This window comes from Microcaecilia unicolor, chromosome 1 (genome assembly GCF_901765095.1).
Source record: "Microcaecilia unicolor chromosome 1, aMicUni1.1, whole genome shotgun sequence".
Taxonomy (NCBI): domain Eukaryota; kingdom Metazoa; phylum Chordata; class Amphibia; order Gymnophiona; family Siphonopidae; genus Microcaecilia; species Microcaecilia unicolor.
The window spans coordinates 531734391-531747252 of NC_044031.1; positions in this window are offsets into that span (position 1 = coordinate 531734391).

Genomic DNA, 12862 nt, shown 5'->3' on the forward strand with positions numbered 1-12862 from the left:
ACTGTAACTCTTCCCATCTTATTTTTAAGGCTTCCAGTATTTGCATACAGACACGTCAAATTGTATTTTTACCTTGCATCTACAAGCTACTCAGAAGTTGATGGGGATAATGTGCATCCTTTACCCTGCTCTCTCCTTAAACACACCTAGAATCTTTCACCATTGCTGAAACCTCTCTATTGGGATTTCCTAAATGTCCTGTTTCAATAGTATCATTCAAGGCTTCTAGGCAACTGTCGGCTGTCCTCCCCCATTTTAGTTTAAAAGCTGCTCTATCTCCTTTTAAAAATTAAAGCTTGGTTCAATCCCAGTTAAGAAGGAGTCCATCCTTTCGGAACAGGCTCTTCCTTTCCCAGACTTCAAGCTTGAAGTCTCGGCAGCCATTTTGAAGAAGTGGCTGCAGCGAGCAGGTCAGAAACAATAGGAAAAGACCACTAGACTATCAGGGTACTCTAAAGGTATGTTCAGGAAGGGCACCCTGACTTAGAGCTGGAGGGGAGGTGGATGGATGGATGGAGTTGTGTGGGTGGGCGGAGGGAGGGGACTGGAAAAAAGATTGGTGAGGGGGATGCGCATGGGGCAGTGGCGTACAAAGGGGGGGCGGTGGGGGCGGTCTGCACCGGGTGCATGCCGCTGGGGGGGTGCCGCAGCGTGCGCCTGTCTGCTCCCAGTTCACTATGCTTGCTAAATTCTCTCGTTCGCTGCAGCAGCTTCCTCCTTCTGCCCCGAAACAGGTGGGGGGGGGGGCGCGCTGCACCCGGGGGGGGCGCATCGGCGATCTGCCCCGGGTGCTGTCGAGGCTAGGAACGCCACTGGCATGGGGGGAAAGGAAAAGGGGGAAATACAGCACATGGACAGAAGGGGATGGGGAGGAGATGAGAGGGGGACATGCTGCTCATGGATGTTTGGTTTTTTGAAATGTACATCTTTTCTAATTTTGTATTTAGCAGAGTATGGAAGAAAATGCATTTCTGTTACTTTTACCAGTGTTTTCACTGCTTATATAATCTGGCTTCCTTGGGGGAGTTGAGGTGACTGTGTGGCACAGCATGGCAGGGGCAGGGCTGGGGTCACACCAACGTGCTGCAACACACCCCTCTCATCTCCTCCCCCATCCCCTTCTATCCATGTGCTGTATTTCCCCCTTTTCCTTTCCCCCCATGCCAGTGACGTTCCTAGCCTCAACAGCACCCGGGGCGCATCGCCGCTGCGCCCCCCCCGGGTGCAGTGTGCCCCCCCCCGTGAAATGACACCCCCCCGGGTGCACGCCGCTGGGGGGGTGCCGCAGCACGCGCCTGTCTGCTCCCAGTTCACTACGCTTGCTAAATTCTCTCGTTCGCTGCAGCAGCTTCCTCCTTCTGCCCTGAAACAGGTTACTTCCTGTTCCGGGGCAGAGGGAGGGAGCTGCAGCGAACGAGAGAATTTAGCGAGTGTAGCGAACTGGGAGCAGACAGGCGTGCGCTGCGGCACCCCCCCCCCCCCAGCGGCGTGCACCCGGGGGGGTGTCATTTCGCGGGGGGGGGGGGGCGCATCGGCGATCCGCCCCGGGTGCTGTCGAGGCTAGGAACGCCACTGGCATGGGGGGAAAGGAAAAGGGGGAAATACAGCACATGGATAGAAGGGGATGGGGAGGAGATGAGAGGGGGACATGCTGCTCATGGATGTTTGGTTTTTTGAAATGTACATCTTTTCTAATTTTGTATTTAGCAGAGTATGGAAGAAAATGCATTTCTGTTACTTTTACCAGTGTTTTCACTGCTTATATAATCTGGCTTCCTTGGGGGAGTTGAGATGACTGTGTGGCACAGCGTGGCAGGGGCAGGGCTGGGGTCACACCAACGTGCTGCAATACACCCGGGGAGCCGCTGTTGTACACCAATGTGCCATGGCACTCTGGTTGAAAAACACAGCCTTAGAGGTTCAGCAATGCTTAACAAATTCAGGAGGTATGACCCAAACGTAGGATAAACATTCTGATGTGAGGAGCTTTGAGCTTGATGTCAGTATGTTATGAGGAAAGGTTTTTATCCTACACTAATACTAATGCATTAACAATAATATAATACGAATGTATAATTTCATTCTTTCAAAATAGATATGGGTTTCACACTTTAATAAATTTCTGACATATTCATGTAACCACATGTGAGATGGATGACTGTGAAGCAAATTGCCTTTTCTAAGATAATATGAACGTTTCCATATGGGGCACTGGAAAAGGTGCAATGCTATTTACTATTACCTTATTCCCATGTTTAGGCAAATTGAGACATACTCAATGTTCTGGAAACTAAGAAATAAAGGGAATTAGTACTTATGTCCTAGGATATCCCCCTCACTGAATTAAATTCTCTGGCTGTTGGATTATACTATTATTATACTGATTATGGAGATTATTTTAGAAATTGTGGTCACAATTTCCGCATGGACATGACGACATCCATATGTAAATGGTGATTCTAGAAAGGGCTTACTGTACATGTGGATATCTAATATACAAAGAAATTACAAAGGAGCATGGATTGCATGGTCTGAGCTGGTCAAAAATCTACATGTGTATTCCCCATTTCAGAAAGAGAAATTTTCCGCATCAGGCATTAGAACTGATCCAAAAGGTGCTCATTTAGGGGAGGTATTCTCCCCGAACTGCCATTGTTTATTTTCCCTCTCCAAACTGAAAACAAATAAAGCTTGAGGCCTCTATAGTTAATGAGCAGCAGATAGGTTTGCAAAATGGTTGGCATACAAATGTAAGCTGCCGAGTTTCCTCAGCTGATTTTTCCCATGTGTAGATTCTGCCATGGCTGCTCCTGCTGTATGTGCCAGCAAATATAAGCGCATGCAGGTATATTAGGAAAGGCACTACATTGATAGATCCTTTTGTAAAATACCACTAGAACTGAGCATTTCCCAACCTGGTTGTTTCGGTTCTAATCTCTGCATTCCATGTAAAATGGGGGTCAGGGCTGCTGAGAGACAAACCTGGGCCTGGGGCAAACAATCTTCAGGGCTCTGCTGCTGCCCCCCACCGGCGCCGCTGCTCCCCTCCACTACTGCTGCTTCCCCTGCTGCCACCACCGCCCTACTCCTGCAACAGTGAATGAGAGAGAGAGAGAGAGAGAGAGAGTGCTCTGTCAGCTGCAGGTCCTTCTTCTTGCCATGTCCTGCCTCCTGTGAAGTAACTTCCTGTTTCCGCATAGGCAGGACGTGGCAGGAAGAAGGACCTGTGGCCATCAGAGCAGTCTCTTTTGATTGCCGGTGCTGGGCCCTCCTTGAAGGCCAGGCCCAGGTAATCTTGCCCCCCTGCCCCCCCCCCCGGGCAGCCCTGATGGGGGTTCATGCATACAAGCATCATATTGCATTTTATTGAGGAATTTCTTTAAATGGCAATATAATGTACAACCTATGTAGGTGTATGCAGTAATTTCTGATATTCAAAACTGTTGCATAAGCAGTTTTAATGGGGAAGGACATTTTTGAAAGAACATCCAAGTTAGAATTGGGACATCCTGCTCATAACATACAAAAAAAGTCCATCTCAAATCCGTTTTTGAAGAGGAAAAACATTGGGATTTCCTGTTCAAGAATACTTGAGAAGGATGTTCTTGTGCTGAAAGCGTCCAAAATGAACAGTCATTTTCCAAAATTAAACATCCAAAATATGAACGCCTAAAAAGAAGGCAAAAAACAAACAAACAATCAGTCTGGTATCATTTGTACAAAAATGGACTCATAGACATCTCTGCAAACAGAGGGGCAGCCTAGTGGTCAATGCAGTGGACTTTAAACAACAGGATCCAGGTACAGACCTAATCCCATTTTAATTCCTTGATATGTTATTTTGAGCCCTCCAGAAATAGATAAAAAGCTACTGTACCTAAACGTACATCACTACAATAGCATTCATGTTTACAGGTGTCTTATAAATTAAGGTAAAGTAGGTATATATCAGTGTTCCAGGAGGGCTCACATATTTGTACAGAAATAAAAGTGCTTAAGCGGGAGTTATATTTGGGTACCATTGTTTAAAGTCCATTGCACTGATGACCAGACTACGTCTTACACTTGCTTGCTGCTCTATTAGGAAAGGCCATAGTACCTGAAGCTGTCTTACAGCCAGGTATCCACTGTCACTTTCAGTTCTTAGGGGGTAGGAGGAGGTCAGCAACCACTGGGAGATTAAAGAGGGGTCAGCTGCTCAATTGGGGCACCTTTTTGTACCCTGGACGTGTTTGAAACAGATCTGGATAAACACATCCTTTTTTTTTTGCCTTGGACATTTCTTCTTCTTCTATTATCATTAAAAGACATCCTAATTTGGGACCCGCCTTAGTCCCATCTAAAACACTCCTCCAAAATGCTCCTTGCTATTTGGACAAACTGTAGTGTAAAATGTCCAAATTCTGCCTTTCGAAAATAGAGATTTGGATGTTTTCGGCAGATGGACTTTTTTTTCGCATTTTGAGATGTCCATCTGCTTTGAAAATGAGTGCCATAGTGTTTTTTAAACAAAGGAACAAATTAGTATATTCAATTATAGGAAAGAATTGCCTCTATGTGGAACTCCTCTGTATGAAGCTCCGCTGAGGGGAAGAGTAGCCTAGTGGTTAGGGCAATGAATTGAGAACCAGGGGAACCCTTCAAATCCTGCTGCTGCTTATTGTGATCTTGGGTAAGTCACATAGGTCCCTATTGCCTCAGGTACAAAATTATATTATAAATACTCTGGGGGCATGGGTATACAACAGTGTACCTGAATGTAACTCACCTTGAGCTACTACTGGAAAAGGTGTGAGCCTAATCCAAACAATAAATGAGTATCAACTTTTCATGTCTTATTAACTAAAGGATATCTTTTTTTTCCCCATAGGCACAGAATGGACAGAAGTCCTTTTTAAATAAGGCTTTAGAAAGGTTTACACTTCCAAACTAATCATCTGGGCTGTACAAAATGCCCTGTGCAGAATTCAAAGGTTGGGCACAGCGGTTTCTTTGGCAATCCTCTTAATCGTTCAATCACAGCAGGCTGGGAATCCTTTAATCTTCTTTGCTTAACTGTCAGAGGAAAAACATTGCTCTGTGTGAAGTACAAAGAACTTGGGCCCAAGAAACAGAATGAAAGGCAGGCCAGATTTCATTTTAATTACTAATTTTATACAAGACTGAAGCACGAGAAAGTCAAAAGCACGTACATAGTACCAATTATCTTTCCCTTTGTTCTTTTTTCACTTTAATGTTGCTGTGAAAAGATATTTGATTGCTTTGGATTTTTGCTTTTTTGATGTCCAAATGCTTCGTGTGTCAAAAATTCTTCAATATTTTTAAAACAAACCAAGCAGGTACTGTATAATACCATAACAGGATTTTCTCATTTATTTACTCAAACTTGATTCTCTGCTGTATTGCCTGGGTCACAAAACAGATAACAATCAAAATACTAGCGTTACTACTATGATTTATCATTTATATAGTACTACTAGATGTATGCAGTGAATGTAAACATATCTTATTCATATTCATCATGTGGGAATGTTCATTAGGGATATCTTGAAAACCTGTTTGCAGTCCTCTAGGTTGCATTTTGACCCGCTGGGTCTATCAAGACAGACAAGTAGGACAAAATGAACATTTAGGGAGATTCATTTATTACATGAAATGGTTAAAAGCAACATGGGTATGACTTAAATGCACCAACTCAGGAAATGTATTACAGGCATACAGTGCAGCAAGGTGGAAAGAACACAATCTGGAGCTGACAGTGGAGGAGAAGGGCATAGATAAGAGTGACTTATCTGTGTAGTAGAGTTCCTGAGAAGGGTTAGAGGGAAAGATAAGGGAGCAGAGGTAAAGAGGAGCTGCAGAATTGAATGCATGTACAGTTGACTAAAGAAAGTTTGAACTGCATGCATAAGTTGATAGGAGTAAATAAAGTGACTTGAGGGGGTCATATGAATCTAGTGATAGCGGTGGAACATAAGTCATGCAGCTGAACTTTGAACAAATTGGAGAGAGAGAGATAGTTCAGTGGGAGACCTATGAGGAGAAGGTTGCAGTGATTTAAACAGCAGGCAAGGACAGCGTGGATAAACTTTTTGATAGTGTATTTAGAAAGAAAGGGATGGATTTTGGTGATGTTATAGAGAAAAAAATGACAGGAAAATAAACTATAAACTCTATAGTATAATAAAATCTAATAGTATAATAGTCCTCATAGCATAATCAAGGACAAGTGGAGGGGCATAATCGAAATGGACGCCCAAGTTTTGCTGAGGATGTGCTGGCGAAGGGGCGGGGAAACCCTTATTATCTAAACAAGATGGACGTCCATCTTTCGTTTCTATAATACGGTCGGGGATGCCCAAATCCTGAAATTTAGGTCATCCTTAGAGATGGTTGTCCCTAGACTTGGTCGTTTCTGATTTTCGGCGATATTGGAAACCAAGGACGCCCATCTCAGAAGCGACCAAATGCAAGCCTTTTGGTCATGGGAGGAGCCAGCATTTGTAGTGCACTGGTCCCCCTGACATGCCAGGACACCAACCGGGCACCCTAGGGGGCACTGCAGTGGACTTCATAAATTGCTCCCAGGTACATAGCTCCCTTACCTTGGGTGCTGAGCCCTCCAACCCCCCCCAAACCCACTACCCAAACTGTACACCACTACCATAGCGCTTACGGGTGAAGGGGGACACCTAGATGTGGGTACAGTGGATTTCGGGTGGGTTTTGGAGGGCTCACAAGTGTAAAAGGTAGGTAGGGGGATGGGCCTGGGTCTGCCTGCCTGAAGTGCACTGCACCCACTAAAACTGCTCCAGGGACCTGCATATTGCTGCGATGGACCTGAGTATGACATTTGAGGCTGGCACAAAATATTTTGAAAGATATTTTTTGAGGGTGGGAGGGGGTTAGTGAAAACTAGGGGAGTAAGGGGAGGTCATCCCCGATACCCTATGGTGGTCATCTGGTCATTTCGGGCTCCTTTTTGTGGCTTGGTCGTAAGAAAAACAGGACCAGGTAAAGTCGTCCAAGTGCTCGTCAGGGGCGCACTTTTTTTTCCATTATGGGTCAAGGACGCCCATGTATTAGGCATGCCCAAGTCCTGCCTTCGCTACACCTCCGACATGCCCCTGTGAACTTTGGTCATCTCCGCAATGGAAAGCAGTTGGGGACGCCCAAAATCGGCTTTCAATTATACCGATTTGGGCGACCCTGTGAGAAGGACGCCTATCTTCCGATTTGTGTCGAAAGATGGGCGTCCTTCTTTTTCGAAAATAAGCCTGTTAGTCACTTAAAGGAACTTAATGCTGAGTCAAACCAAATGTGGGCAATTTGATAGGTGACCCCTAATTTGGCTACCAAAAGAGGAGGAATCAATAGCAATGCCTACTATGACAAATATAAAGAATTATATTTATTGTAGTGCTTACTATACCTTCTTTCATAATCGACAGAAATTCATTCAAAACTACCAAAGAAGCCCCAGGACTCGAAGGCAATATCTCCAGCTCAGTAAATTTTGTGCATACCATGAATAATGAACTTCTTTTCTAAGCCAGGATATAGGAGTATGACCTCAGTCTCTTAGATTTGCTCCTGTAATTTCCCATAGTACTTGCATTAAGCTGAAGAGGATTTCCTTTTGGAGCTCATAAGATGTAATGAGGGACATTTTTGATATGATATCCAAATGTTGAAAAAACATTTACCAAAAAACGGCAGACATACAGAACGCCCCCACCCCGCTGGAAAATTCGCATTGCCCTCCAAAGTAAGGAAAGGAGAAACCTCTGGGCTCCTAACCCTTATTCACTTGTTCAGAACCCTTATTCTATCATCCTCACTTTAAAATTCCCTTATCTCTTGTTTGTCCTGTTTGTCTTGTTTGTCTGTCCTAATTAGATTGTAAGCTCTGTCGAGCAGGGACTGTCTCTTCATGTTCAAGTGTACAGCGCTGCGTACGTCTAGTAGAACTATAGAAGTGATAAGTAGTAGTAGTAGTTTCCTCCAACACGGCCATGCCTGGTGCAGTGGTTCTAAAAACCTAACTTTTTGCTGGAGTACTGAGTGCCTGCTGTCCTGCCCATGTAGCAAATTAATAAATCCAAAGGGTTCACTCCACCCAAGAACCTAACCAGGAGTGAAGAAATTCTCCAACCCAGTAATAGCCTCTTGCACCCACCTAAACAAGGCCACAACATTATAGAGTCAGATGTCTGGCATGTTAAGCCCACACTGGAAACTTGTCCAGAGTCAATTTATCCATTCCAATTCTGGAAGACTTTGCCCGCCATAAAAACCTGGAAATAATCGATCGAAATTTATGTTCATCCCTAAGAGTCAGCCAAAGTGGCATGGTATAAAGGGTATAGAAATTTGGGTACTATCACCATTTTTACCAATGCCACCCTTTCCATCAGTGAAAGAGAGAGATCCTGCCATTTGTGACAAAGCTTCTTAATGGCTTCCAAGTTACATGTAACATTAGCACTATATAGAACCACTGGATTGGCACTCAAATACATGCCCAAGTACCCCAAAGGCACCAATGTAGGGGGGATGGCGAGACCCCGCTGCTAAGGGGCACTTGGGCTACCTGCCAGCACCAGTAATTCTGATTTAGCGCAGTTGAGTTGCAACCCAGAAAGTAGTCCAAATTCTTTAACTATAGCTAGGGCAATATCAAGATGCTTATTTGCTTGCTCTAAATATGATAAGATATCATCCATGAATAAGCTGATCTTACACTCCCTCCCACCAATCACTACTCCTTGAATAGCAACAGAGGAGCGAATCTTGATTGCCAAGGGCTCTATTGCTACAAGGAACAGAAGAGGGGACAGTGGGCATCCCTGGCGAGTTCCCCACTGTAGGGCAAAATGGGGGGTGGGGGGAGGCTCATCACCATCAATTGAGCACACGGATTAGTATAGAGGGCCTGTATTCATCCCAAAAACCTGCCACTCAGGCCATACTGGCTCAAAGCCCCAAACAAATAATTTATTTATTTATTTATTTATTTCAGGTCATTTATACCCCGCCTTTTGCCGCAGTTGTGCAGCCCCAAAGCGGCTTACAATGAACTAATTAAAATAAATACATTACAGTTACATTTCAGTAGTTAGGGCAGGAGAACAAGGTAAGAGGGGAAAGGTACGGGAGGCAAAGATGGACGGCAGAAGTCCAGGCGGGCCGATGATTGAAATCCAGATTGACACGAATAGGTCCAGCAAGGTGATCCCCACACGGGGACTGCGACAGAGCCCAGGTGGATCAAATGAAGCACTGAAGAACCAGCAACAGCATGCAGTGGCCAGATGAAGCTGGAGGCAGGCATCCCATGATATGCTGTCAAAAGCCTTATCCATATCAAGACCCACGATAGCAGCTATCTCCCTGTTCTCTCTGTGATCATGGAGCACAGCCAGGACTTTCACTGAACTCATGGACACATAATGTCTGGGTAGAAAACCCACTTAGTCAGGATGCACCAGGGAGAGCAAGTAGGCATTGAGGCACCATACCAAGATCTTGACATCCTGTTTCAGGAGGGATATAGGTCTATAGGAGCCCACCTGCTCTGGTCCTTTCCTGGCTTTGGTAGCAATACAACATGGGCCATATTCTCCTGAACCCGACTACTATCAATAGAAAAGGCATTACACATAGATCTCAATGGGCCAGCCACTAGGTCTTAGAGAATATGAAAATATTCAGGGCCGAGCCTATGAGGACCAGGTGCCGTTGTGAGATGCAACTGTTTAATATTCTCCAGGATCGCCTCCTTATGTAATGTGGTGTTCAAACTGCTTGTCCCCCAACCGCAGCACTGCCAGGCCCTGAAAAAACCGAGCCATGGCAGCCTGATCCAGATCCCTTTTTCCATACAAGGTTTTGTAAAATAGGATGAATTGCTCCATTATCTGATATTCCTGACAGTATGTATGTCCCTTAGAGTCTTTAATGGATGTAATCACTTGCTTCTTTTTTGGGAGTCTAACTAGATTAGCCAACAATTTCCCTGTATGCCCCCCCCCCCCCCCCATCCATGGAGCTTGTAGCACTGAAAATATAGTGTCTGCTTAGCCTTTTGGTGTAGGATGGTATCTATCTGCTTTATAATTTCCCCCAATTTATCCCTGATAACTGGATCCAAGTTCTGTACATGCCTTTTCCTTAATGAGTGAAGCTCCTGGGTCAAAGCAAGCAGGGCTTTATCTCTCTCCCACTCTTATATACAGTTTTCAAACAACTCTTGGTTTATCTGTTATCAAACTTTATTATTCTTTATATTAATCATTATGTATGTAAACATATTTTCACTTACTACTGTTTCCATCTAGTAAAACCATTTACACGTACCCATCTCATTTATACCCACATTTATAAAAATCTCTTATACAAGTCTCTGATGAAGACTAACGTTCACATTCCTAATACTGTCTTGCAAACAAATTTTCATTTATATCTAATATCTATAGAGGTCAGTACATGCGTTTCTAATTTAGTCCGCAGATCTTCGCTTCATCCAATTGAAGCTAACACAGTTCAATTTCCTACTTTACTTTCAGAGTCAATCCTCCATATTTAAACTGTATTGATCACTCCGTACTTAAACCAGTTAGCACTACCGTAGTCTTCTCTCAACTGTTTTGCTGCGTGTGCCGAGTTTTCAATCATATTCAAGACAAAAAGCACGCTACTGTGTCTTCATCTTCTTGTTAACTTCTTTATACATGTTGATGTCACAAATTTGCTCGTGCTGGATTTACATGTTGTGACCCTACACGCACGTGTTTTGCTTGATTAGCGTCTTCAGGGGTCAGTATTTCTAGATAAAACAGCAGAAAATATATTCCAATTCTACTACTACTCTCTTAATACAATACAATATCTTATAAACAAACTTATAATGCTTACCGGCTGCCAGAAAGCCGCTGGGCACTCACACCACATGATACCCTCATGGGCCGTCAAAACAACGCCCACGCATGCGCATAGTGTGGTTCAGGGATTCAGTGCTTTAAATACCCACTCTCACAGATTCAACCACTCGATTTCCTTATTAAGAACATGTGGAATAACCGTATTCCACTGAAAAATTAACCTCTGCTCTTTTCTTAGCAACATCCGGGGGATTCCTCTTAGTGTTTTAATCTGATGCAGGACTACAAACCGTAGTTCCTGTTTTGCATGCTCGTTATAGTAGATATTGAATTTGCTGGGGTACAATCGAACTGGTCGATTTCCCTCAAGATAAATCTACAAAATTGCCAGAAATCCAAACTAGTATATCCCTAAAAATTTTTTAAATTATTTTTTAAATATGCAAATAGTGCTTAGTAACTGGGCTGTCACTCGAACTGACTGGCAGTTAATTATAGTGTTAAGCCCGTCCAGCCATCATTGCACCAACCGCCTCCTATCCTTAACATCAGAAAGATTATTTGCAAGCATTGGCCCCTCTTACAATTGCTCAATATACCTTCTAACCTATGTTTTGCCTACATAAGAGGGTGCAATTTGGGAGAATTATTAAAATACAAGGATGCCCAGAGGCCTGCCCACAGTAATTGGGGGCATGATAAATGCCATAAGTGTGTGTACTCTCAATATGCTTGGACAATTTCGTCTGTCATACATCCGGTTACTGGATGTAATTACATACTACGGGGCAGGACCAATTGTGAATCCATGCAAGTTGTCTATGGAATTCAATGTCCATGTGAGAAGTGGTATATTGGCCAAACTAAGCGTATGGTGAAAAACCGCATAGCGGAACACTTGAGCAACTTGCGTCATCGGAAGATGGAGGCTCCACTGGTTGCTCATTGGACACAAATGAAACACGATGATATGGATCTTCGGTTTGTGATTTTATTTCAGATTCAGTGCACCACGGGGGGTGATATAATGTCCACCTTGTTATATAGAGAACAACAATTTATATATCACTGGCATATGGTCAGTCCTACGGGTTTGAACAAGGAGATTGATTGGGGGTCTATCACACACCTCCGATAAAAGCTATAAAAGAGAGGGTGGGGCGGACTAAACTTCTGCGCATGCACCGACATTCTCTGCTGGTTGGGAGTGTGAGAGATATTATTAATGCATTTATATATGTTTATTATACAAGATTGTTAGTTTTTTTGTGACTCATGAATGTTAGGGTTTTGTTTTTGTTTTACGTTATTGTTTAGACACTACAGATACTGGTTCCCCTGATGACGCAAGGATAGCGAAACATGCCAGCATGTCAGGAACAAGAAACAAGAGTATTGATATGGAATTGAAGCTCTGACAAGAGAATTCTTGATTTAATCACTTTTTCCACCTTATGTTTTTTTCACCTTTTATTTACATTCACGGTCTTCGTTGGCTACCACCGAACGCTGAGAAGCCTACAGCCTTCGTTTCAATAAAATAAGAAACTTTAATCCATTAAGCCCGTATGCTATTAGCACTCTGGGGGCTAAAGTTGATTATAGCTCCAGTTCAGTTCATTAGACAGGGTAGGAGGTGGTTGGTGCGATGATGGCTGGACGGGCTTAACACTATAATTAACTGCCAGTCAGTCAGTTCGAGTGACAGCCCAGTTACTGAGCACTATTTGCATATTAAAAAATAATAAAACATTTTTTTGTTTAGGGATATAGTAGTTTGGATTTCTGGTAATTTTGTAGATTTATCTTGAGGGAAATCGACCAGTTAAATTGTACCCCAGTAAGTTCAATATTAAATTTTAACTACCAGACTCTCGACCATTCTTCTAACTTTTGGAGATCCCTTCTCATCGTTTGTACTCCCTCCAGGGTATCCACTCTATTGGCTATCTTCGTGTCATCCACAAAAAGGCAAACCT